This window comes from Kogia breviceps, chromosome 4, assembly GCF_026419965.1.
Source record: "Kogia breviceps isolate mKogBre1 chromosome 4, mKogBre1 haplotype 1, whole genome shotgun sequence".
Taxonomy (NCBI): Eukaryota; Metazoa; Chordata; class Mammalia; order Artiodactyla; family Physeteridae; genus Kogia; species Kogia breviceps.
In genome coordinates, this window is record NC_081313.1 from 120,627,174 (window position 1) to 120,654,202 (window position 27,029).

At 39.5% G+C, this 27,029-nt stretch overlaps 1 protein-coding gene across 2 annotated transcripts in view; it reads right to left on the reverse strand.

Moving 5' to 3' along the window:
* The window catches only part of NR3C1 (nuclear receptor subfamily 3 group C member 1), a 740,177-nt gene that overhangs the window by 653,852 nt on the left and 59,296 nt on the right, over nucleotides 1–27,029 (reverse strand). Inside the window, exon 1 of one of the 2 annotated variants that reach the window (XM_067031862.1) lies at nucleotides 14,384–14,524. The exons of the other annotated variant lie outside the window; for it this stretch is intronic. The gene's annotated coding sequence lies outside the window, so the exon portion shown is untranslated. Of the gene's footprint in view, nucleotides 1–14,383; nucleotides 14,525–27,029 lie in introns of those variants that run through there. 2 annotated transcript variants of the gene reach the window in all.

A 27,029-nucleotide genomic window follows, 5' to 3' on the forward strand; every position in this document is an offset into this window, starting at 1 on the left:
AGGGAGAAAAAATTAACATTCTTACCCAGATGTCATCAAGAAGGTTTGATATACAAGGTAAATTGGTATGTTACAGAAAGGTTAACTTCTCAAAAATAATTCACTTTTTTGTTGTTTCCTTTTTCATATGCATGATGCGACAAAGAATATCTGCAATGTGTATGCATAGTTTTAGAAATAATAATACAAGAAGCACCCACGTATTCACTACCCTGGTTAAAATACAGAATGTTACCAGGACAACAAATGGCCCTATTTTATGTTTTTACAATTATCAACGTTTCTAGATATATTTTTAAAAAGCATGTTTCTTAAACTTATCGTGTAATGACTATGTCAACTTTTTCTTCTAGTGGCATCCCTACAGTCTGACTTAGGGTAACATGTTATCTGCTCAGAAAGGAGGTTGACGATAAATGTTCCAGATAAAAAAATCCTAGTAAAAACTAGGCAAAGTCTTGGCAGTTTACTCAATATAAATTTTTCCTTCTTCTTTTCTCCCTTCGCCCACAATGAAATTGTTCTTGAGTGCTTCCTAGCTCCCATGACAATTTGGACTAGTGCCCCCATCCCATTCAGAGTCCTATCTCCTCACTATCATTTACAGACTGGGGGGGAGGGAGGGGTGCTGTGTGTTTGTCCCCAGCACCCCATAGCGCCTTGTACCAAGTATGTGCTCACCACATGTTAATTAAATGTAGGGCTGGCATTCTCAGCAGACAGTAAACCTTGGAGAAATCTTTATTGCTCTTTAACATTCTCTTTCACATCTTCCCTCTCCCCTTAGCTTTTCCTACCCTCTCATTGCCTGTGTCTTACGTCTCTTCCCCGGCATGCACCACAGGCTCTCCTTTCCCCTACTGATAGAGTACAGAATAACAGATGGATAGCCCTGATTTATCATGGCTTCTCTTCATTTTACTCTTCTTTTTTGATCATTTATTTTCTGTCAGGAATTTTCATTAGATTTTTTTAGTTCAAAAAGAAATCATATTATTTGTAAGAAATGAAACGGTTTAAACATATATAAATATCCCTCCTCCAATCCTACCTTCTGAATAACCAATGTTAATAGCTTAGGATATTCCAATCTTTTATCAATGTCCTCAAAACTACATACACATCTCTCTCTCTCTCTCTCTCTCTCTCTCTCTCTCCATAGACACAGAAAAATTTCCCCCAACTTCCCATGCTGCCCTCAGAAGGAACTGTATTATACACGATTCTGAAGAGTTATTTTTTCACTTAACAATAAATCATGAATTGTGGATATGAGTCGAACTTGATTTCTTTAATGGCTACTATTAATAGTCTATAGTATAGATATGCTATAATATATTCAACCATTTTCTAAGTGGACACTGGTTTTCAGTTCTTTGCCATTTCAAATAATGCTGCAATAAATATTCTTGTGCGTGTGCAAACTTGCACACGCAGGCACGTGTATCTGTAAATTTTCTATCATTTGCTCCATAAACTTCCCGAGATAACAGAACTAAGAAATTGTTGGGACACCTTTTCATTGAAGTTCTTTATTCAGGACAAAATAAGATCCCTAATATGGAGATAAGGCATTTCAACTCATTTCTAAGAGAACATGAAAATTTGCTATAATATAAGCTGAAATGAGACTTTAAAGTTTCTAATTTCACCTTGTGGTACTGGGCACACCATAAAAGAAAAGTAATCAAAATAAAAACAAAAGCTTTCTTTTCAAGGAAAATATAAATAGAGACACAGAATGAGTTGGATGGCAACTGTTCCTTGTTGAAAAATATTGTTTTACTACAAAATAAATGAAACATTTAATGTTCCAATTCCATTTGGGAATGATGTATGTTTTAAGGCACAATTCCTCTTGCTAATCACAAACTCAGACTCCTTGGATCTTCATGACATAGGAGGAGAGATTTCAAACTTCCAGCTGCCTAGCAGAAAGTCTATAACTGGAGTGGAAAGAGGGCAGATAATGTATAGCTTTTACTCCATATAAGGAAAGCCCACAGGGAATGCAGAAATTGTTTGTCCTATATTCAAAACGTTTGTGTGACAGAAAGGATTCTTAAAACTTGTTTGGGAACTAAAATTTGAAGCAGCATAATGTATGCTTATGAAAAATACTCATAATGGGAACATTTCCTTTTAGACTATTATAGAATTACACCATTCTATTCCCCCCCCCCATCTTACTTACTCACCATATAAAAACAACGACCTGCACATTTTAACAATTCATTCCTTCAAGTTTCAAAGATGAAGCCTTCTTATAACCCCCATGCTACGGTATATAGCATATATGCAAATATAGTTTCTTCCTACCCTCCGCCTTACCCTGACTTCAGTGAGGAAATAAGGGATTATAATGGAGTGTGGTGAGTGCTGTAATGGGGGAAGTCCAGGGGCCCTGAAAAGAGCTATCTGGCCTTGACTTGGAGTCAGGGAAGACCTTGTGGGCCAGAGACGTCTAAGTGAGGGACAAGTTATAGTTGGATGAAAAATGTTCCAGGCAGAGGATACAGCCTCAAAAATCAAGGAGTAATAAAGAACACAAAGTCATTAAGGCATTAGAAGATGCTTAAATGATGGAGCATGGTAAATGAGGGGTGACGAGGATGAGGGAGATCAGGCTAGGAAGAAAGGACAGGATGGGATTGTTGCTTCTGTAAGACCATGCCTGGTACAGTAAGAGTTGGGCAAGAACAGGAACCTGGAGAAAATTAGGAGGCTGTTGCCAATTTTTCAGGTGAGATGATAATGACCTGCACTAGGGAAATGGTAGTGGAGATGGGGAATAAGAGATGGAATCAATTTTCCAAGCTTAAGCTGGGAGTCTCATTTATTTGGAAGTAGATCACCTGATAGTCTTGGACTTGGTTTGATGACAATTTCTTTTCTGAAAAAGTAGAGGAAGCAAGAAAGGACACTGATTTTTGGATTTAATTTTAACCAACATGGAAGAAACATTTGATGCTATGGTGGCTACTCCTATGCAAAAGTCTAGTGGTTTAGCTGACTAACCAGCCAGCCAAAAAAGCTAGCTGAGACTTAATAAGCATGATTAGAAAACTAACCAGAAATATAGGATTTCCTGTATTATGAAGTAACTTCAGTTCCAGAAGTTTGTGTATATAAGTGTGTTTCTTTTTCTTATGTTCAAAATAAAACTATACATTGCTATTTGTTGTTGGAGCTCAGAAATGAAATTTTTTGTGTGACCTTTTTTCTATACAGGAAGATTAATAAATGCCATTTTGAGGTGCCATTTTTTTTAAAAAAAGGGAAATTGGCCAAATGAAGTGTGTCTGGAACACAGCAATCGTGAACATAAAGCATGCCATCCATTAAAATATTTCTGAGCAAGGCACTATTTTAGGAGATGAAGACATGATGGTAAACAGAGCCAGTTCTGTCCTCAAGGAACCATATGGGGATCAGTTAAAGAAAGTGGAGCCTGGAGAAGAGACAAGCATAGGAGTTGGCTTCATGGAGCTAAAATGCTGTCAGTAGGAACAGGGACCCAATTTATGTTCTTTTTTTTTTTTTTTTTTTTTTTTTTTTTTTCGGTATGCGGGCCTCTCACTGCTGTGGCCTCTCCCGTTGCGGAGCACAGGCTCCGGACGCGCAGGCTCAGCGGCCATGGCTCACGGGCCCAGCCGCTCCGCGGCATGTGGGATCTTCCCGGACCGGGGCACGAACCCGTGTCCCCTGCATCGGCAGGCGGACTCTCAACCACTGCGCCACCAGGGAAGCCCAGGGACCCAATTTATTCTGTAGTACTTAAAAATTAATGCTCTGTAAGTACAAATATTAACCCCATTTTACGTATAAGGCAGCTGAAGGTCAGAAATCCTGCATTTAGAACACAGAAGAACAGCAATATGACTTACTATGCTCCTGTTTATTATGAAGCCCACCACCTCCACATTAATAGAAAGGCTGAAGAGATGGTTGTCAAAAGATTTCTCTAAGACAGGGTGAACTACAGGGATGTAAGGGTCCTCCTAAGCCTCACATTCAAGTATTCTAGATATCTCTAGAATATGAGATAAGGTACGAAAAATATGCTTCAGATGACAAAATTATCGAGAAAGAGAACAGATTAGTAGTTGCCATGGGTCAGGGGATGTGTGGTAGGTGGGTGTGGTTATAAAAAGGATCCTTGTGGGGATGGAACACTTCCGTATCTTGATTATAGTGGTGGTCACAAGCATCTACACATGTGATGAAACTACATAGAACTAAATACACACACAAACACGCATGTGAAACTGACAAATCAAAATGAGGTTGATGGATGTTAATTTCCTAGTTGTGATATTGGGTAATTAAGCAAGAGTTACTATTGAGGGAGACTACACAAGGGGACAGGTGATCACTGTATTATTTCCTGCATGTGAATCTATAATTATCTCAAAATAAAAAGTTAAAAACATATGTGATTCAGTCACATGAAAATGACTATGCCAACGCTGACTGTTGTCCTTCCCCTCCACTCCCTCTCTACCCCATGCTCCTCCAGTGGGGGCAAACCTGGAGTTACTACAGAATGCACTCCCTCTGTATTCCTGGGATCAAGTCTGACTTAAGATATCTATCCCCAAGTTTCTGTGTCCTGAAGACATTAATAATTCCTCATAGTGCTTTTATTTGCATTCCTCCACAACACTCAGGAAAGTGTTCTCTGGAAAATGCATGCTGGAGGATAACAAAAGTTCCCATATTTGTTGATTTTAGTTCATAGAAACAGTGAGGGTAATGGAACTCAGGAGAAAAAATCTGCACGATCAAATGATTAAATTAGATCATTTCAGCATTTTATAACTACAGAATTTGGGTGTATCTTGAATATTATCTCCAAGTAAGATTGACTCTTTCCAAAAAGCATTTGGAGGAATGCTACCTTGTAATTTTAACCCTCTTATTGAAAAGCAATACATCTACATTATTTTTTTAAAAAACAGAAAGTATAAAATCACCTATAATGCCACCACTCAAATATACATATCAATTTTTCTTCAGTGCTCTTGTTCTTCTTAATCAGGACACTTGACTATAAATGGCACTCGCTGAGACCTTGCAAGCTTCAGGTACAACCAGAAATGGGGACTCCAGTGCTGTACTTAGGGCTCATCCTGAGGTTTTCCAACTCTTGGCCCTGTTTGCTTTTATGCTGCTTCCATCTTTAGGCAGGTTTTTCCCTCTTGGTGGCAAAAACAGCTGCAGCAGGTCCTGATTTCTATCTCATGTTTAGGCAATCTTAGATGGAAAGAGAACTTCTCCTTCCTCATGACTCTAATAAAGGTCCCCAAATGGGGTCTAATTAACCTGACTGGGCTAAGAGGCTATTTCTGAACCAATGGCTAACCAAAGAGGTAGATTGTGCTCAGTGCCAGGTCTGGGTCATGGGCATGAAATCAGGGCAGGTGATTAGGGTATGGGATCAGAGTGCATTTACCATTTTAATTCTGTTTTAGTAATCACTAAATCACAGTAATCACTAAATCACCTGTAGATCAAGAGGTATACCCCATTTTCTCGTCTTTTTTGCTCTAATTCCAGTGTGGTAAGAATATCACATTAAATAAAAAGAAAAAAATGCAAATAAATCTAAGATAACTATTGTCAAGCTAATATCTACTTAGTACAATCAATCATTACAGTTGTGGGGATAATATAGCTTCTCACATGCTAAGACTAAGAAACAGCACTGGCTGTTAGTTCTGAGAGTACATAAGACATTAACAAAAAAGGAGATTGAAAAAGACTATATATAAGAGATATGACTGTGCAGCTTCATGTTTTACAAACTTTGCCTCATGATTTATTTGTGGGTCATGAAATCAATTTCAAGCGTCATGACAAATTTAAGAAAAGGAAAGAGGATAGAACATATGAAAGTGCAACACATAAGGTGAAGTTAACTGCTTCGTAAAACTTTGGTTACAACGTATGTGTGTGTGTGCACAGGCATGGACACACTCTGGGTCACAAATCAAAATGTATTTCACCATAGGTCGAGTTAATTGAAATCACCTTGTGACTGGTATAATTGGAGCTGGTATCTAAAATGTTCAAGAGGAAAGTCCATTTAATATCTTTTGCACTGAGCATGAGTCACCACTGAACAAGCATCTCTTCAACATTCAAATCCCATATAGCTTAAGAGGGTCAATGATTTGCATTGTGCTGGGATCACCTGGTTTAGATTAGAACAATTCTCACCGGGCTTAGAATGAATCGTACAGACCTACATGAGTCTTCATTGCCATTTTTGCTAACTGTCCTCGGTAAATATTAGAGTCTCCAAAGAACATTGATCAAGGTATGTCACCTTTCCTTTAAAATAAACACATCTCTATGTCCCTACTAAAAGTAATGTCAACATAACTGAAAAATTCAAGGAAATTTTGAATTGTTCTTATCAAATATTTTACATATTATCTAATATCGTTATGCTCTGATAATTTCTTTCAATGACTTGTTAATTTTATGTCTTTACACAGAAATGTTTATAATTCTAGTGGAGCCTGAGTAGTTTGAACTGTTTAAAAGGACCTCCTTTCTACCCGATCAACGCATATGAAAGTGGCAGCTCCTTAGGAGCCCTCACATAATCATTTCCCCCCCCACTCTAAAAATAAACATCTGTTTTTTCAATCTGTTGTAAACTTCTAAATACACAAGCTTATGACATCACCTTACAACCAGATTCCCATTTGTAACTTGCCTCCCCTTCCTCATAAGGAAACTCTGTAGCAGCCACTCTCATATTTCTTCAGAATCCCAGTGACTCAGCACAGGGTCAGATCTGCCTTTTCTCAATTTCTGGCACCCTTCGAAAGATCTTTCAGGTAACAAATGAAGTTGAAATGGGTCAACATTTCTTCCCCCCATCTGCTCAAGGACAGTGATTTCAAAATCCTTATCGCTAGGTTTTCAAAGGCCAGGCCTGTAACACCAAATTCTCACAAGAGGGTCTCCATTTGAAGTCCCTTAAGTCAAACAAGTCTAAATATAAACTTTTTCTGTCCTCTAGAACTGCAATTTTCTCCTCCTGACTTCCTGTGTCTATTAGAATCCACTGTTTTCCCAATGTACCTGGACTCAAAACTTCAAGATCATCTTGGATTCCTTCTTTAGTCCTCATCGTACATATGCAATCACCATGAAGGTTTAATATCATTCAACCATGTGTAAATCTGCCTTGCTGGGCTCTAACCCTACTCCACAGTTTCATTCTGTCCAGGAAGGCATCCAGAGAGTGTCACTTAATTGACCAATTGATGAGGCCAGAAATAAATGCAGCGTGGCATCATGTTAGGAATAGTATTCTATTTCTAGCTTAAAAGAAACCTAAAATATAATAGGAGGGCTTCCCTGGTGGCGCAGTGGTTGAGAGTCAGCCTGCTGATGCAGGGGACACGGGTTTGTGCCCCGGTCCAGGAGGATCCCACATGCCGCGGAGTGGCTGGGCCCGTGAGCCATGGCTGCTGAGCCTGCGCGTCCGGAGCCTGTGCTCCGCAACGGGAGAGGCCACAGCGGTGAGAGGCCCGCGTACCACAACAAACAAACAAACATAATAGGAGCTTATTGGGAAAGGCAAATGGTTTTATCATTTTCTATTATTTTTTTAAACAAAAATAATCCTCCTTCTTTTCTTACTACCCTAATCATTAAACAGCCATTCCAACATTATATATATATGTGTGTGTATGTATGTATGTGTGTATATATATATAAACTTGTGTATGACTATATTATTTCATTTCACATTTAAGCTCCTTTTGCAATCCTGAATGTTTGGGGGTACTGGATAAAACCAAAGCAGAACCCATAAGTTCCCTTCTATTTCTTTTTGGCCATGCCACGCAGCTTGTGGGGTCTTAGTTTCTTGATCAGGGATCGAACCCGGGTCCTCGGCAGTGAAAGCACGGAGTTCTAACCACTGGACCACCGGGGAATTTCCTATTTTTTTTTTCTAATTCTTCTTTAAATCAGCCACCTTTCATTTCCCTTTTCTACAACTGGAAAAACAACAAATATATTTTATGTCAGTGAGGGCAAACAGGTTTCATTTTCCTCATCAGCTAAGATTGCTAATTGCTACCTGGAGTGTGCTCTGTCAGGAAGGATTGTTGGTCACAACCAGGTTCTGCCAGACAGTGCTGTGGTCAATTAGTGAGGTCTGCTTTTGCTTTGAGAAGGACAGGTGATGACTTGCATGTCATCCTGGATCGAAACAAGAATCAAGGTCAATCTTAAAGCAGACAGAAGAGTTTGGCATCTACATGATATCATTTGAATGGTGGGTTATTAGGGCTTTGGGCACAAAAGTAGCTATTTTGCCATCTTGTCACAATACTGAAATTCCAGGATTAGAAATTCATGAAGACTTTTTGAGAACTTTCACTATTAAAAAAATTGGGGCGAAGGTTGCACTTTCTACTTACTATGTACACACTACATACTACAATTGTTTTCCTTATTCTGGGAAAGAGAATGAGCTTAAGCCATTATCAGTAAACATCTAAGAGGGAATAGTCTATCAGACTGCTTTTCAATAGCAGTGAATGAAAGAAATGGTCTTTTGTATTGAAATATGGGATAAATTTATTAGAAGGAGAGAGAGTCAGGAGGATGAACTGAGTGGGCAGAGAGAAATGAAGGGGAAATCAATTGGTAACAATACTCTTTTCTTGCTTCTTAAAACATAACCCACCACCCCCCAAAAAAGCTTTTTAAAAGTACAAGAAAAAAGGCAAACTAAACAAAATTTTTTGAAGAGAAAGAAAAAAATAACAATCCTGGTAAGACTCATCCCTAATATTCTCTGCAAAGGCTACAACTCCCTCTGCCCTTTTTCCCTTATAGGCAGCAACAGGCGTATCCAAGAAGCACAAACTTGTTGAATTCTATTCTAAGTAGAAATGGTTTTGCATCAGCTAAAAGGCAGCAGGGATTTAGGCCCTTTAGACTGTGGTGGTGACAGCAATAAACATAACGCAACCACCCGTCATGTGTGCCATGTCTCAGCTCTGCACGAACTGTGCACACAGGATCTCGTTTTAGTCCTCACCCAATCCTTGAGGGGTCACTCTTATTATCCCTGATGCACAGCTGGACTTCAGTAAGTCCACTTATAGTCACACAAGGAGTAAATGACAGTGACAGGGCCAGAATTTGAACCCAAGTCTGTCTAAGGTCAAAGCTTATTCCTCCTCCTTCCCTTCCCCATGTCCTTTTCTAGCTCTTTGCAGGGTCTAGGTAACAGTCCATATCAGTTCTGGGGCTCAGACAAGATGATTTACACATGTCTGACATATGAGAAAGAGAGAGAGTTAAAACTCCACAGCATGAAAAGTGATTTTCTTATTGTTTATACTTAAATGAGACCCTCTGGACTAAAATTCTCTCATTTCCGTACTTTGTGTGGCTACATAAATTGTTCCAAAATGGAATTCATGTGACATTTACATAGCAACATTAACTCTGAATCTCTCAGTGGGAAAAACCCTGTAAAGTGATGCTAATATTCACATTGGAAAAGGAAAACATGGACAAACCAAAGAAAATGCTTTCTGGTTTGTATACCTTGTATAAACAGTTGTTTAAAACTTTAGTTTGCCTACCTCTACCACGCATATAAGTGAGAATTAATTAAACTGAAATTCCATAGAAAGCTTCTCAAAGCTCCTAGTTTACTCATGAACTAGGATAAAAACTGTAAATGAATAAAATACAGTGTATTAAACAATTTAAATATAGAGTCTTGGTTCCTTAAATTCAAGAAATACAGTATTCCAGTTGCACCAAGTGACTGAAGTTTTGTTTTTTTTAATTGAAAAAGCAATTAATTAATACAGAAAAGCACATGGTATAAAAACACCCCTGTGTCCTCAAACCAGAATTAACTAATAGTAACATTTAGCCATATGTGCTTCTAAAACTGTTTTTAATAAAGGACAAATAAAGCAATACAGGGAAAGCTGAAGTATGTTGTTGTATCTTTCCACGATTCCACAACCTTCCTTCCTTCTCTGCCTCTCCAGAAACAGCTTCTTTTTGAAACTTTGTGGGTATCCTTCTAACTCACGTTTTTATATTTTACTAGGGAGCCAGAAACCAAATATTATATTACTATTGTTTGTGATTTTAAATTTTACAAAAATGGTCTATTTTACATTGTGTATTCTATTACTTTCATTTTTTAACGTGGTATCTGTCCAGCTTAGTACAAGAAGATCTATTTATGCTAACTGCTATACTATATTCCATCATTTAACTATACCAGAGTTTATGCACTGCTTTATCAATGACATTTACTGCTCCCCACCCCTATTTTTTCTATTACAAATGTGACTTCTTGTGTACATGTACGGGTGTTTTTCTAGTGTATACACCTAGAAGTGAAATTGCTGCATTGTAGGCGTTTGCATTTTCAACCTTACTGGGTAATCGCCAAATTGCTCTCCCAAGTGATTGTACCATTTTACACTCCCACCAGCCGTGTACTAGAGTTCCCATTTCTAATAGACTTACAAACACTTCAAATTGTCTGAGTTTTGAATTAGGAATCCTGATTTTAATTTCTTATTTTGCCAGTCTTTAGGTTGTGTATGGGGTATATCATAGCAGCTGATGGCAGGCATTTTCATTTTTATTAACAAAGAGCACAACATAAGAGCACAGCACTGATGTCTTAAAGTCATATTTGTAGCCGATATGTATTAAATGCATTTGGTTATGACACCATATAATAGAACAAAACAAGTACTTCTTTTTGTAGAGTTTGACTGAATCAAGCAATCACTAGGCAATACGCACAGACTTGGAAAAGTATAATTGGTGTTTTACATTACTATCCTTTGCTTGCAATATCAACCACTTATTTTTTTATCAGCACTTGGCACCACACTGACATTGCCTTATTCCCTTCTATTTGTATTCAGACCATCTTGCTTGGTACAGAGGCATAGCAACTGTTTTATCTAACTACCCCTGAGGGATTGTATTAATGGTATAGTAGTTACTATGTACACAGTCTGGCGAAACTTTTTCTCATGAAGATAAATTGTCAAGCCCACAGAAAGAAAAAGAGGGTAAAAGGATGGGATAGGAAAAGGATGCTATAAAATAGACCTTCCCTCTTTAAATGTAGCATTTCAAATTAATATTTTCCATTACATCTAGTTGTAATGATGAAATATGTAACAACTCAGCTGATAACCAGTGAGTGGCTGATCCATACAAATGTGCTTCTGTGATTTGATACCGGTTCTACCATCCCTTCTCTTTTAGATCTATGAATGGGTCGACAAGTTCATAAAAAGGGGCAAAAACAACTACATAGTGTTTACAGATGTCATTTAAAAGATGAATGCAACACTTAGAAGCTGAAGAAGGAAAAAGAAATATGACTTTTGCTTCCTAACTTTTTCCTTTTTGTGGGTATAAGGATGATGGTAGGCCAAAAAAAACCAAGAATTCATGCACAACAGAATTTTAGAGATTCATGGGCCATTTTCATTTTACAGTTGGAAAATTTGAGGCATTAAAATAACTCATTTAAGGCACACTCTGCACTTCATTACTCTGACTCTTCCTGTTTTCTCCATGGAAGGGAAGATGTCCCTTCTCCTTTCCTAATGAAATGACTGAACTTTGTTAGCTTCGATTACCTGATCTTTGGAGCGTCACACTCAGACTCACCACATCGTTAAATTTTCCTCTGAAATAGCATTAATGGCAGAGGAAAGTGAACATTCTCACGGAGAAGTTTTCAATTCTATCTTAAATTTTGCTCTTCATTTCATGATGCAACTATGCTTGTTTTAACTTAAAAACACATGAATTGGAATTTCATTTCATGATACAATTATGCCTGTTTTAATTTAAAAACACCCCAAATCATTGAGTACAACGTGTGTTCCAGAAAGACACGCCATGTCTGTCCTGTTCTTTTATTTAACAAATATTTATTGAGAACCATTTATCTGCTGAGAAAACAACAGAGGTCACTGCTCCTCTTGGCACATACCGTAGAATCACAAAGCATGTGACTATAAATAATTATACAAAGAATCAGTGGAAGGTGTTGTGGTGTGTCTAAAAAGGAGAACTAACTCAGACCAGGGGATTAGGAAAAGTAATGTTTAAGGTGAAAATTGAGTAGGAGGTAGCTTTCAAGACTGCCTGCCACATAATCATTAAATTAAGAGAATCATCACATAATTTTTCACATTGATCTTTTCTAAAAGATGAGTTATAATACTTTTGTAATACATTAGACTTTGGGGGGTTTTCTGCATATAATTTTACTTCAAACAAAGATCACATTTTTAAAATTATTTGTTGTTCTGGATTTTTTGTACCTTTTCCTCCTCATCAGCCTATTAGTTGCTTAAGTGTGAGCTCAGCAGTCCTGGTGTATGTAAATGTTGAGGGTGATCCTGGATTCTAAGATGGTCAGGGAAATAATCTAGAAGAAAGAATTTCAAAGATGCCCTTGAAAAATTGAATTTAATTGACTAAACAACAAGCTCAAATCTTTGGAATATTGACCTCTGGTTCTAATTCCATTAGGTCCTTTAAAATCCATACTCTGCCCCTGCCCCTCCTTTCCCTCTCTGTAAAATGGGAATGATACAATGAAGTTGACTAGCAATTAATTTTCTTAGGTATATGTTTGGCTGGGCTCTTTTGTCCTGTTCTATTATATAATTAAGGAGGTCAATCTTTCAACTAGTGGTGAAAATTTTTTGTTTACTGAAGGTCCTAGATTTTCATTATTTATAAGAAATGAGTTAAGCGTGATGAATAAACATGGGTGACAATTAGTTGATTCTGTGTTGGGTCCTCACCCAACCAGATGGTCTAGTGATGCATGTAAATAGATCATTTATTTCATTTGGAAATCTGATAGTTGAATAAAAAATTAGACATTTGTTATTAAAGTACATTTACCAATGTTCTAATTTAATATATTGTTAAAACAAATGCAAAGTGAAGTTAAGGGACTTAAATTACTTTGGTCAACTGGGAATAAATTCAAAAGCTGGAATTTACAGCCTGCAATCTAGCTGCTATATACTGAACATTTGTTTCCCCCAAGAATTCATATGTTGAAGCCCTAATTCACATGTGATGGTATTTGGAGGTGGAGCTTTTGGGAAGGTTTTGATAAACTCATGAAAGTGGAGACTCTTTGACTGGATTAGTGTCCTTATACGAACAGGAAGAGAGACCAGAGTTTCTCTCTCTCTCTGCCAGTTGAGGACACAGTGAGAAGGAAGCCATCTTTAAGCCAAGAAGAGAGCTCTTACCAGGAACAAATCTGCTGATACCTTGATCTGGAATTTCCCAGCACCCAGAAAAGTAAGAAAATAAATTTCTGTTGTTTTAAGCCACCCAGTCCATGGTATTTTGTTATAGCAGCCTGAGCTGATTAAAATACTAGCTTATTTATTTATTTTATTTAAAAATTACATTTAAAATACTAATTATAATTAGTAAATATTGATTTGACTTGGCTTTCTGAAAATTTTTGCATGTACAACTGGGGGAAGCAGCATATATTTTATAGGGTTACTTCATGCTTTATGAGAAGTTATAGATTGATTTTACCATTGAAAATGACAGATTTATGCCCCATTGAACATTAAACAGCACTTCCTGATTTTTATACTAACATACTTTGACTTTCTGCATGCTTGGTAAATATGCATAATAATGGTAGAAAGATTTAAACAGGTAATAAAGAGGGAGGATTATCCAACCATGTTCTTCAACAATGGATGATACGGTGCCATGCCAGTGCATTCATTAGAATATTGGATTTGGTACAACAAAGAGAGTTAGAGTTCTTATAAATGATTTTATATTTAAAAAATCTCCCTGAAAACTCTAAGGGTGGGAGTAAATCTCTTATCTCATAGATAGAAGAAATATTTGCACATAAACTATTCAATGTAATGAAGATGAAAATTACAATACCTCAGTGATCTTAGATAAATAATGAAGCACCTCAGCTTTAAATGAGTTGTTCAGAATGCTTTCATAATAACAATAATGCTATTAAAGCAATGATAAAAGGTTTGGAGACACTGTACTTTTGCCATCTTGTTCCTAGGCAAAATCATGGCTCTGATGATACCACTTCCAGATCTAACTTCCTCTAAAGGATGTGAAAAGTCATTATTTAAATATATGAGTAATAATGAAACTCACTTTGCCCATAAGATTGGCAAAAATTTGAAAGATGCTATTTGTTGTTTTTTTTGTGACTCGATCACAGTTCTTAGTTGCACACAATAGAATCTACTATAGCTAATTTAAACAGAAATAAAACATTAAAAATTATTAGATGTTCAGAAAATTAGCATACTTGCAGAAACAGGCTCTAAGCTGTGTTACAGAATAGGTCTCACTGCAAGGCTTCAGAACCGTCCTAATGAAGGAGCTGCTGCCATCCTGGACCTTGAATCACAAGGTCTGCCACCTCCAGCACCAGCAAAAACGATGTCCTGTGCCTAACCACTTCTCTTATGTAATTCTTTTCTGATCCAAGTTTCATGTGACTGACTCTAATTGGTGGTTTCCTAACTGCAGAAGAAACTGGGAAATGTAGTTTTTAAATTCTTTGGAAAGGAAGGATTCAAATATATACATTATCAAAGCACAGAAAAGGTGTCCAAAATTTTTCAATAGCCCCAATTAACTAACGTCCTTCTTGATAAAGATACTGGAATCCTGAGATTAGTATCAACTAGAAAAGGATTTTTGAAAGGCAATTTGGTGTTACCAAAGACAACTTAAAATTCATATTCAGTATGATTAGCTGTTTCATTTCTAGGAATCTATCCTGCAAAAATAATTACATATGTATCAAAAATATGTATAAAGATGTTTGCTAGGGCATTGTTTGTAACATTAAAAATAGTCAACATTTACTAAAGGTCCTGTAACCACTAAGGTTCTGAACTGTAGCCTGTCCTTTGTTGAGAATTGCCCATACTGCCATATAACATGGATGACCAGCAATGGTGACCATGGGGGGATTTCTGATTATACACAGGGTCACTATATTCCACAAGGACCATGGCCTTGGTAAGGAGTGGAACCAGATGCTCACTCATTCCCTTTCATCACCATCTATTTTCATCAGCAAGCCAATGTAGCACATAAGAATCACCTAAGGGGCTTGTGTATAAAACATATTCTTGGACACCCTTCCCTAGAGACTCTAACTCAGTAAGTCTGGGGTGAAGCCCAGGATTTTGCATTATTGATAGGCTTCCACAATGCTGTAGGCAGAATAATGTCCCCCAATCAAAAAGAGGTCTGCATTCTCATTGTAATTTCTTCCAATCTCATGATTGTAAGTACCATCTTTATGCCAAAAATCTGCAAATTTAAACTCTTTGCCAAACCTCTCTTCTGAACTCCAGCCTCACGTATCCAACTGCCTACTCTACATTTCCAATTGGAAGTCTAATATAAACACCTCAAGCTTGACGTGTCCAAAACCAAACTACTAATGTCTCCCCTGCCCCCAAAATCTTCTCCACTCACAAACTTCCCCATCTCAAATGAAGGCATCTAGGTTTTACTCTTTCAGGACAAAAACCATGGAATCATCCTTGGTGACTCTCCCCCCTTTTTTCTCATATCCCGTATTTAATCCAACACCAAATTGTATTGATAAGATTTCCAAAATATCCTGAGAGTCCAACCATTTAAAATCACCCATCCACCACCCTAGCTGAGTCATAAATTGGAATACTGGACCACTGCAACAGCCTCTCCACTGGTCTCCCAGATTCCATTTCACTCTTCATATTCTATTCTCAACTCATAAACCAGAGTAATATACCGAAATACATCAGATCTCTCAACCCTGCTCAAAACTCACCAGTAGCTCCTCATTCCACCTGCAAGTCTACAAGTCCTAAATGATCTGCCCCCATCCTGCCATTACCTCACTGACCTCATCGCCTCCTACTCTCACCTTATTCTCTTTGTATCAGCCACACTGCTCCTGACTTAGGACTGTCCCCTCTCCCTGGAATGCTCTTTCTACAGACATCTACACCTCTGTCATTTCCTGTGTTCAAAGGCCACCCTCTCCATAAAGCCTATCCCAATTAACGTATTGAAAATGCAGCCCTCACCCAGTGCCCATGGCACCCTTCATTCCCTTTTCCTGCTCCATTTCTAATAAACACTACTGTTTACTTATTTATTATCTCTACCCTTTATTATTTATTTCTCCCCACTAGAGTATTAGCTCCATGAGGGCAAGAGTTTTGTCTATTTGGCTTGTTGATATATCTCATGTTCCTATTACAATGCCTACAAGGTTCTAAATAAATAGTTGTTACATTTGTTGAAATAGGACCACAGACCACACTCTGAGAAACAGAATTAAACATCTTCTGAAGAATGTATTTATCACATCATCATGGTGGCATTAGAATAAAATTCATATTAACTTGTTTTATTGAATATCAGAATTGTATTTCTTGAATAATTTGTGACTTTGGGATCACAAAGTCTCCAACCCTTGTACAAATATTCTTTCCTGCTGAAAGGTCTCCTTACTTTTCATGGCTTAATGAAGCATTTTAATGTGTAGCCCACATGGAGCTCTCTCAAGTACTGTCATCAGAACATTTTGTTTCCTGGACCCTGAAACTAGGTTGTGAATATAGGGAAATAAGATGGACTTTATTTTTTTTACTTCGTTTGGAAGAATGACAATGGTATAGAGTTTTACACTGTTTGTTCTTCTACTCACTGAAAGGAACCAAGTGGCAAAGTAATTATTGATCACACAATATTTCTAGGATTACGCTAACGCTAAAGAAAAATGTCCAATTGAGGGAAACTTCCCAGAAAATAGTTTCGAGTATTTTGGTATTCAGTCACCTTGTGTTCCAAATATGTAACTGAATATGTATCTTGATCAATAGAATAACCAAATTATTATTATTTACCAGTTGGGTTTTCTTTTCTAAATAGTCCAGCTCAGTTTTTTCTGACTAAATAAACTAGCAAGATAAAAACAAACTTCCACTTACCCTTGTTCTAGATCTGATTCTTCCTGGGATATTTTAGAGAGTGGCAATTACAAGATAGCAGGAATATTCTGCAGAAAGGGTGATTGAACTTTGCATTCAAGCTTTGCAAAACTACTACTCTGGCATATATTTATTGGGGTCTGTCTTTCCTCAGTATCTTCTTGCACATTCCCTTTTTTTTTCTTTTTGAGTCTGAGCTCAAGAGCCAACATCCTCTACCTTCATCCTCTTATTCTCATCACTTCCTTATCATCCCATATTGTACTCATCTTGGCCTTTACCACTCTATGTTGTAATCCTATGTTGCAATCATCTGTTTTTCCTTGGCTATTCTCTATTAGACCATATCGTTCCTTTCTCTGTCCATTTCTACTAGGGTGTATGGCACACAGTTCTAAATGAGCACTTGGCAGTGAAGTTTTTGGAAGGAATGTGAGCACTGGGAGTTAGGCCATCAGGAGGTAGAGAAATTTTTACAGATACTGATACCTGGACATTAGGTAAGAGAGAGATCCTTGTAAAACTTTATAATAACCAGTGCCTTTTCCATTTCCTTGTCTACCCTCAAATGAGAAATGAGAGAAAAATTAGGCTCAGTGAGATCTTTATTCAAAGAATAATTCATTTTCGCTGGCTTCAAGATGGCGGAGGAGTAAGACGTGGAGATCACCTTCCTCCCCACAAATACATCAAAAATACATCTACATGTGGAACAACCCCTACAGAACACCTACTGAACACTGGCAGAAGACCTCAGACCTCCCAAAAGGCAAGAAACTCCCCACGTACCTGGGTAGGACAAAAGAGAAAAGAAAAACAGAGACAAAAGAATAGGGACAGGACCTGTACCTCTGGGAGGGAGCTGTGAAGGAGGAAAGGTTTCCACACACTAGGAAGCCTCTTCACTGGAGGAGATGGGGGGTCGTGGCGGGGAAGCTTCAGAGCCACGGAGGAGAGCGCAGCAACAGAGGTGCAGAGGGCAAAGCGGAGAGACTCCCACACAGAGGATTGGTGCTGACTAGCACTTACCAGCCTGAGAGGCTTGTCTACTCACCCACCAGGGTGGGGGCTGGGAGCTGAGGCTCAGGCTGTGGAGGTCAGATCCCAGGGAGAGGACTGGGGCTGGCTGCGTGAACACAGCCTGAAGGGGGCTAGTGCACCACAGCTAGCCGTGAGAGAGACCAGGAAAATGTCTGGACCTGATGAAGAGGAAAGAGCTCATTGTTTTGGGGTGCATGAGGAGAGGCGATTCCTTCCCCGTGTGCTCGCATAAGGCAGAATACTGCCTAAGTGAGCTCCAGAGATGGGCGTGAGCCATGACTATCAGCTTGGACCCCACAGACAGGCATGAAATGCTAACGATTCTGCTGCTGCCAACAAGAATCCTGTCTGCAAGCACAGATCACTACTCACACACCGCCACTCACACCCTGGGAGTCTGTGCAGGATGCCACTGCCAGTGTCCCATGATCCAGGGACTACTTCCCCAGGAGAACACATGGTGCACCTCAGCTGTTGCAATGGACTCTGCTGCTGCAGGCTCACCCCACATTCCAATTATGACCAGTGTACCTCTCCCTCCCCCCAGCCTGAGTGAGCAAGAGCCCCTAGTCAGCTGCTGCTTTAACCCCTTCCTGTCTGGGCAGGCAACAGATGCCTGAGGGTGACCTTTATGCAGAGGTGGGGCCAAAACCAAAGCTGAACCCCAGGAGCTGTGCGAACAAAGAAGAGAAAGGGAAATTTCTCCCTGCAGCCTCAGGAGCAGCAGATTAAATCCCCACAATCAACGTGATGTACCCTGCATCTGTGGAATACCTGAATAGACAATGAATCATCCCAAAATTGAGGTGATAGACTTCTGGAGAAACTGTAGACTTGGGGTTTGCTATCGGCAACTGATTTGTTTCTGATTTTTATGTTTATCTTAGTATCGTTTTTAACACTTGTTATCATTGGTGGATTTGTTTATTGGTTTGGTTGCTCTCTTTTTTTATTATTTATTTATTTTTAAATTTTAATAATTTTAAACTTTTTTTCTTAATTTTTATTATTAGTAGCCTTTCTTTCTTTTTTTTTTTTTCTCCTTTTCTTTTGAGCCGTGCGGCTGACAGGGTCTTGGTGCTCTGGCCTGGTGTCAGGCATGAGCCTCCAAGGTGGAAGAGACGAGTTCAGGACATTGGACCACCACAGACCTCCTGGGCCCATGTAATATTAATCAGTAAGAGCTCTCCCAGAGATCTCCTTCTCAATGCTAAGACCCAGTTCCACCCAACGGCCAGCAAGCTCCAGTGCTGGACGCTCCATGCCAAACAACTAGCAAGACAGGAACGCAACCCCATTAGCAGACAGGCTGCCTAAAATCATGCTAAGTTTACAGACACTCCAAAACACACCAGTGGATTCAGCCCTGCCCACCAGAAACACAAGATCCAGCCCCACCTACCAGAGAACAGGCACTAGTCCCTTCCACCAGGAAGCCTACACAAGCCACTGAGCCAACCGCACCCACTGGGGGCGGACACCAAAAACAACAGGAATAACGAACCTGCAGCCTGCTCAAAGGAGACCCCAAACACAGTAAGTTTAAAAAATGAGAAGACAGAGAAATATGCAGCAGATGAAGGAGCAAGGTAAAGACCCACCAGACCATACAAATGAAGAAGAAATAGGCATTCTACCCGAAAATGAATGCACAGTAATGATAGTAAAGATGATACAAAATCTTGGAAAAATAATGGAGAAAATACAAGAAACATTTAACAAGGACCTAGAAGAACTAAAGAGCAAACAATGATGAACAACACAATAAATGAAATTTAAAATTCTCTAGAAGGAATCAGCAGCAGAATAACTGAGGCAGAAGAACGGAAAAGCGACCTGGAAGATAAAACAGTGGAAATAACTACCGCAGAGCAGAATAAAGAAAAAAGAATGAAACGAATTGAGGATAGTCTCAGAGACCTCAGGGACAACATTAAACGCACTGACATTCGAATTATAGGGGTCCCAGAAGAGAAAAAGAAAGGGTCTGAGAAACTATTTGAAGAGATTATAGTTGAAAACTTCCCTAACATGGGAAAGGAAATAGTCAATCAAGTCCAGGAAACGCAGAGAGTCCTATACAGGATAAATCTAAGGAGAAACAAACCAAGACACATATTAATCAAACTATCAAAAATTAAATACAAAGAAAAAATATTAAAAGCCACAAGGGAAAAGCAACAAATAACATACAAGGGAATACCCATAAGGTTAACAGCAGGTCTTTCAGCAGAAACTCTGCAAGGCAGAAGGGAGTGGCAGGACATATTTTAAGTGATGAAAGGGAAAAACCTACAACTAAGATTACTCTATGCAGCAGGAATCTCATTCAGATTCAATGGAGAAATTAAAATCTTTACAGACAGGCAAGTGTGTAGAGAAATCAGCACCACCAAATCAGCTCTGCAACAAATGCTAAAGGAACTTCTCTAGGCAGGAAACACAAGAGAAGGAAAATACCTTCAAAAACAAACCCAAAACAATTAAGAAAATGGTAATAGGAACATACATATCAATAATTACCTTGAATGTAACTTGATTAAATGCTCCAACCAAAAGACACAGACTGGCTGAATGGATACAAAAACAAGACTCACATATATGCTGTCTACAAGAGACCCACTTCAGACCTAGGGACAGATGCACACTGAAAGTGAAGGGATGGAAAAAGATATTTCATGCAAATGTAAATCAAAAGAAGGCTGGAGTAGCAATTCTCATATCCTACAAAATACACTTTACAATAAAGACAATTACAAGAGACAAAGCAGGACAGTATATAATGATCAAGGGATCAATCCAAGAAGAAGATATAACAACTGTAAATATTTATGCACCCAACATAGGAGCACCTCAATACATAAGGCAAATGCTAACAGCCATAAAAGGGGAAATCGACAGTAACACAATCATAGTAGGGGACTTTAACACCCCACTTTCACCAATGGACAGATCATCCAAAAAGAAAATAAATAAGGATATACAAGCTTTAAATGACACATTAGACAAGATGGACTTATAGGACATTCCATCCAAAAACAACAGGATACACATTTTTCTCAAGCGCTCATGGAACATTCACCAGGATAGATCATATACTGGGTCATAAATCAAGCCTTGGTAAATTTAAGAACATTGAAATCATATTAAGTATCTTTTCCAACCACAACACTATGAGACTAGATATCAATTACAGGAAAAAAACTGTAAAAAATACAAACACATGGAGGCTAAACAATACACTACTAAATAACCAAAAGATCACTGAAGAAATCAAAGAGGAAATCAAAAACTAACTAGAAACAAATGACAATGAAAATATGATGACCCAAAACCTATGGGATGCAGAAAATGCAGTTCAAAGAGGGAAGTTTATAGCAATACAATCCTACCTCAAGAAACAAGGCTGTGGAGGTCAGATCCCAGGGAGAGGACTGGGGCTGGCTGCGTGAACACAGCCTGAAGGGGGCTAGTGCACCACAGCTAGCCGTGAGAGAGACCAGGAAAATGTCTGGACCTGCTGAAGAGGCAAGAGCCCATTGTTTTGGGGTGCACGAGGAGAGGGGATTCCTTCCCCGTGTGCTCACATAAGTCAGAGTACTGCCTAAGTGAGCTCCAGAGATGGGAGCTCAGTGCTTTGTGACCACCTAGAGGGGTGGGATAGGGAGGGTGGGAGGGAGACACAAGAGGGAGGGGCTGTTTACAATAGCCAAGACATGGAAGCAACCTAAGTGTCCATCAACAGATGAATGGATAAAGAAGATATGCACACATATACAATGGAATATTACTCAGCCATAAAAGGAAATGAAATTGAGTTATCTGTAGTGAGGTGGATGGACCTAGAGACTGTCATACAGAGTGAAGTAAGTCAGAAAGAGGACAACAAATACTGTATGCTAACACATATATATGGAATCTAAAAAAAAAAAAAAAGTTCTGAAGAACTTAGGGGCAGAACAGGAATAAAGACACAGATGTAGAGAACGGACTTGAGGACATGAGGAGGGGGAAGGGTAAGCAGGGACAAAGAGACAGCAGCAAATGACATACACATACTACCAAATGTAAAATAGAGAGCTAGTGGGAAGCAGCTGCATAGCACAGGGAGATCAGCTCGGTGCTTTGTGACCACCTAGAGGGGTGGGAGAGGGAGGGTGGGAGGGAGACACAAGAGGGAGGGGATATGAGGATATATGTATACATACATAACTGTTTTACTTTGTTATAAAGCAGAAACTAACACAACATTGTAAAGCAATTATACTCCAGTAAAGATGTTATAAAAAAAACTAAAACATGAACAAATAAACAAAATAATAAGGACTGAAAAGAAAAAACAAAGAATAATTCATTTTCTACAAGTAACAACAGAAGCTTAAAGGATTTAGAAATTTTTCGTCACGTACAACTATCAAAGCCCTGGCAAAAGGAGAACAAGACAAGTTTTGACCTAGCAGGCAAGTTTTGACTCCATGCAGGTTGTTCTGCCTTAGGCAGCATTTTTATGGGAAGGTATACCCCAAGAGGGGAATTAGATAGCCCCCACTAATACCCCACCCCAGTCATCTGCTATTGTATGCCAGCCACTCTATCTCCATCATTTCACCTCACTCTGCCAATCCCTTGAAGGAGACCAATGTTCAGAGAGGCAAAGAAATGTACCCTAGGTCACACAGCTACCAACTGGTAGACTTTGAATTTGACCTCAGGTTTTTCTGACTCAAACCTGGGAGAATTCCATAATAACATGCTGCTTCCAATAAATAGAGGAATCACCAAAGTCTTGGCCATAATGTGAATAGCCAGCCTTAAAACACAAGTAGTTTTCTACTAGACGTGAAAAACAAGTGAGGTATGGTACGATCGTGCTAGAAAGCTCAGGATATGGTGACTGCAAAGACCATTGGTTACTTTAGGTTGTAACAATTCCAGCTTATCCATAGAAGTGCTTCTTGTTTCGGAGGGAAAAGTCTCTTTCAGCCTGGGAGGGAATTAATTGAATCTATTTTTCCCTTCACAAGCTCATCACCACTCTTTGTCAATGATATGAAAAGGAGAACCTTCTAGAAGAATAATGATATAACTTTCACTAACTGAGCCCTTACTATGTGTCTGACACAGATTGCTTCATAGCTAGTACCTCACTCAATCCATCCAAAAACTCTTTGAAGTAAATATCTCCATTTTATGAGTGAGGAAACTGAGGGTAAGTTTATTTGCCTAACGTTGCACAGACAGGGAAGACCGATCCTGGGTTTGAATGACCTCACGTGATCCTGAAAAGTGCATCCTTTAAACCACTACACTTTATTGCCTCTACCCTGAAGTAGGCAGCTAATAAACACAGCCGAAAATGAGTGCCCCTTTTAGACAACTGCTGTATTTAAACCAGAGTCTATTAATCTTTAGATAATGTCTTTCTCGAGTGCTTCAGAGAAAAGGTGTATAGGTTGTATGGAGTGTACAGTGGACTTTGTTTTGCAAATTTTGGCAAGAGGAGAAAGTCTTAGCTTCTGTATGTATCTCTCCTGCAAGCCAGAAGTACTCTTCTAGGAAAAGCCATCTTTTTAAGGAGGGAAACACTTAAAAAGAGATCAATCCCCAAACGACAATCAATTGATTTCAGGGTTAGACAAGGCGCAATGGATCATTTCTGGAATTAATGATTTCCCACCCCTCTGGGAACTCAGTGATTTCTCTGGGATGGCCTGGCTTGATTGAATAAACTGATGAGTTCAGTCTATAATCCCAATAGATGGCATCCACTGTTCTCATGCTCCATTGACTCAACCAGAATTTACTGAGCATGTACTTTGTGTCAACACCCTATATTGGGTGCTTAAGAGAAAGGAAAAGAAACCAACAAAATCCCATGGATCCTGCTCTCCTGAAGCTTATAGTCAAGTGAGGGGGGTCCATTATTCATCAAAGAATCACAGTGGTAGGAGTATATTAACAAATTGTGTTGCAGAACTCTGAAGGAAAGGAGCAGAGTGATACGATACCATGTAGGATCATAAATAGGCCTTGACTGGGGTTAGGAAGGCTTTGCAGACGGAGTAAAATTGAGCTGAGATCTGAATGTGATGGAGGTGAGATAACTCCACGCAGAGAGAATGGCACAGGCAAAGACCACATGGCAGGCGGCAGCATGACACATCTAAGGAACACACAGTATGCCATAAGAGGGAGTCAGGCCACCTGGGAAGGCTTGAAGCCTCATCAGGGACCCTGGTCACTGTCCCCACAGCCCTGCATAGGCCTTGATTAAACATAGAGGTCAGGGAGGAATGATATATCTATATCTATATCCATACCTATATCCATCTCTCTCTCTCTCTATCTATCTATCTATCTATCTATATATGTATATATATATATATATATATATATATATATATATATATATACTCCCCCTTATTCTGCAGCCCTCTGGGATTTCATCTCTAAGATGATGGGTAACCTCTGGGTTTTAGCTTGGCCCAGGGAGGGGGCCCTAGAGAAGCTCTCTTTCCATATGATTTAGCTCTCCCTATCCTTTTGGATCTTTTGGGGGCCTAAAGCCAGGGATTTTTTTAAACCACATTCATCAAACCACTTGGGATTCCAGAAATAAAATCAAACAACAATAATAAAAATAAAAACTAACACTTATTGGGGCTTTATTATATTCTGACTGTGCTGTGCTGAGCATTTTGCATGAATTATCTTATTGAATCTGCTCAATAAATTGTAATATAGGAACCCTCAAGGCAGTGTGGGTCTAGGATTCAGAAAGCTGGAACTGTGGCTTGTGGAAACTGACACAAGCAAATTTACATTGTGGGCATTTGAGAAGAGCCCTTAAAGTGTCTGAGCAGTTACTGCAGGAATACTGAGCAGCAGTTGGCTGTTGATGTTAATTATGCTTGTGGAAAGGGATTTCTGAAGCCATTGGAACATCCACCCACAGACCTTTCTCTCTTTGATGTCAGGGGCAGATCCTATCCGACCTCTGGTCTGCACATCCGGGATAATCACAGTGCTCCACATTTGTACAGAACAGGTTGTTTCCAAATGGCTCTGCATTCAGTGGTGAGGTCACCCCCAGGGCCTTCCTCTCCTTGGCAGCATGATTTGCCGCCTCCCTACCATTAGTCAGCCCTCTTAATTCAAAGATAGAAACCCAGCTCAAACTGGCACCGGGTGAAGGGAATTTATTTGGCTATATAACTGAAAAGTTCAAGGGTAGTCAGGTTCCAGGTTCAGCCTGTTCCCAGCTCACTCTCCAGTCTCATCCATAACCCTCCTCCTCTCTCTCTGTGCTCCAGCCCAGCTGAACTTCTCCCAGGTCCTTCAAAAATACTTACTTGTACCTGCCTTTCTACCATCAGAGATGCTGCTTATGCCTCTCCCTCCACATTGATTCCTACTCATTTCTTCCCCCATTACTAAAAATAAAATTATTGAGCACCTAGAGGGACACCTAGACTCTAAAGATGACCTCCCCCAATGAACCACACCTCCAGAGAGTCATACCTTTGTGTGATCCTCTCCCTCACTGAGTCCGGGCTGGCCCTGGGACTCACTCCAACCACCATGATACAGCAATAGTGGCTCCATTCCAGAGTCACACCAAAGCTTTACAAAGTCATGGCAGCTTCTACTTTTGCACTTAGGGGATATCTTAGCTGTTATGTAAGAAGTCCAGTGACCAAGCTGGAAAAATTACATGGAGAGGCCATATGGAGCAGGAGAGCCCCTGGAACTGCACAGACAGAGAGGCCCAGTGGTTCCAACCATCCCTGCTGAGCTCAAGCCTTCCAGCCATCTCTCCCAAGGTACCAAACATTAGAGTGAGCCACCCTGGACATGCCTGCCCATTTGAGCCCCTAGATGACTGCAGCCCAAGCCAATGGCATGTGGAGCAAAATAATCCTCAGTGGAGTCCCACCAACCCATAGAATTATGAAAGAAGAATAAGTTGTTGTCATTTTAGGCTACTAACTTTCAGGGTGGATTGTTACATAGCCATGAAAACCCAAACTGAGTATCTGCCAGGGCCTGTGCTAGTTTGGGGTTTATAATTAAAAATCCAATAGGCATGGTCCACAGCCTCCCACATCTTTCCAGGCTCATCCTTCTCAGAGGGATATCCTGACTTTGTTTACCAAATAAGCTTCCCCTCTAACAAGCTCTAACAAGACTCTTTACTTCTCCACCACAGCCCTTTGTGTACTCAGAAGTAACTCATTTATTTATTTCATATCTGTTTCCCCTGGTAGGATGTAAGCCCTATGAGGGTAGGGTCCACAATGTTGAGCTCAGCACTACATGCTCTGTACCCTGTGCTCCACAGGGACCATGACAGATGCTCAACAGGCATTTGGTGGTTGGCTGACCGGAAGCAGCCTCCCACTAGTCTGCTTTTTTTTTTTATGTTGGAGAAGACACTGGGATGATGACTCCTTCACTTCCTATGGGGCAACCAAGAGAAGACAAGTCACTTTTTAATGGTTTAGAAGCTCAAGTCCTACCAGAGCAGTTTGAACCTGAAAAATATGTTTCCTTTACAATGGGGACCTTTTGCTTATTTTCATTTAGAAATTGTATGCACAGTAGTTGCTTGGAGTTTTTTTTTCTAAATGATTTTCTTCATCTATTTCCCTCAAAAGACATGAACCTACTAGCACATTTTTCTTACCACCCCATGTCTCCAGAGCCTAGCTGTTATGGAGGAGAAAAAAAGAGGAGAAAAGAGTATTTCTGGTAGGTTTTAGAAGAGTAAGAAGGTAAAGTGTTTGATTTTCAGAGGAACATGGTTCATGGTCCTCAGAGTTAGCTAGTGTGGCGCAAAACAAGGACTAGATCCCTTGCTTTCCGTTGTGGGAACTGGGTCCCTCTCTGCCTTACATCAGCAAACTCCTC